The 205-nt window shown below is 30.2% G+C and overlaps 1 protein-coding gene across 1 annotated transcript in view; it reads left to right on the top strand.

Moving 5' to 3' along the window:
* Window positions 1-205, top strand: part of sema3e (sema domain, immunoglobulin domain (Ig), short basic domain, secreted, (semaphorin) 3E) — a 20,806-nt gene that overhangs the window by 9,714 nt on the left and 10,887 nt on the right. The window lies entirely within an intron of this gene.

Below are 205 nucleotides of genomic sequence, written 5' to 3'. Positions count from 1 at the left end.
TACATACATACATACATACATACATACATACATACATACATACATACGTACATATGTACATACATACATATGTACATACATACATATGTACATACATGCATATGTACATACATGCATACGTACATACATACATGCATATGTACATACATGCATACATACATACATACGTGCATACATACATACGTACATACATGCATGCATATGT

This window comes from Nematolebias whitei, chromosome 10, assembly GCF_014905685.2.
Source record: "Nematolebias whitei isolate Nwh7 chromosome 10, NemWhi1, whole genome shotgun sequence".
In the NCBI taxonomy this organism is placed as follows: Eukaryota; Metazoa; Chordata; class Actinopteri; order Cyprinodontiformes; family Rivulidae; genus Nematolebias; species Nematolebias whitei.
The sequence above is the reverse complement of the archived record's forward strand: the minus strand, read 5'-3'. Positions and strand labels throughout refer to the sequence as shown.